We start from the raw sequence: 890 nt of genomic DNA on the forward strand, positions 1-890 counted from the left end.
CTCTCATTATTCCCCCCCCCTCTCCCTTGTCACTCTCATTATTCCACCCTCCCTCCCTTGTCACTCTAATTATTTCCCCTCCCTCCCCCCTTGTCACTCATTATTTCTCCTCCCCCACTTGTCACTCTAATTATTTCCCCCCTCCCTCCTTGTCACTCTCATTATTTCCCCCCCATCACTCTCATTATTCCCCCCCATCACTCTCCTTATTTACCCCCCATCACTCTCATTATTTCCCCCATCACTCTCATTATTTCCCCCCCATCACTCTCATTATTTCCCCCCCCATCACTCTCATTATTTCCCCCCCCATCACTCTCATTATTTCCCCCCCCCATCACTCTCATTATTTCCCTCCCCCCCTCTCCCCTTGTCACTTCATTATTTCTCCCCTCCCCCCTTGTCACTCTCATTCTACTCCCACCTCCACCTCTAGTGTAGCGTGGCCGAGCTCTGTTCGATCCGCGGTACAGGAGCATTTGTTTCCTGTACCCGGCCGGACTGACAGGAAGTGCACACTAAGTGAGCACTTCCTGTCAGTCCGGCCGGGTACAGGAAACAAAAGCTCCTGTACCGCGGATCGAACAGAGCTCGGCCACGCTACATTAACAGCACACAGCAGGCGCAGGCAGGATTCTTTAGACGGCAAGCGCTCAGGCCTCAGCCACTCAGGCGGTGCCCCTCATTCTGCGCCGCCTCTTTTTAAGCCGCAACGTGCGCCGGCACCCCCTGCTGAATACAGGGGATGGCGGAGATGGAGGGGGCGGGGGCCCGCCCCGTGGGAAAACATAAGTGCCGCCTCGCCTGCCCATATTACATTGCGAGCTGTCAGCCGCCCGGCGCCCCTGTTGCTAGGGCGCCCTGTGCAGCCGCACAGCCCGCACACCCCA

This window comes from Bufo gargarizans, chromosome 3 (assembly GCF_014858855.1).
Source record: "Bufo gargarizans isolate SCDJY-AF-19 chromosome 3, ASM1485885v1, whole genome shotgun sequence".
NCBI lineage: Eukaryota > Metazoa > Chordata > Amphibia > Anura > Bufonidae > Bufo > Bufo gargarizans.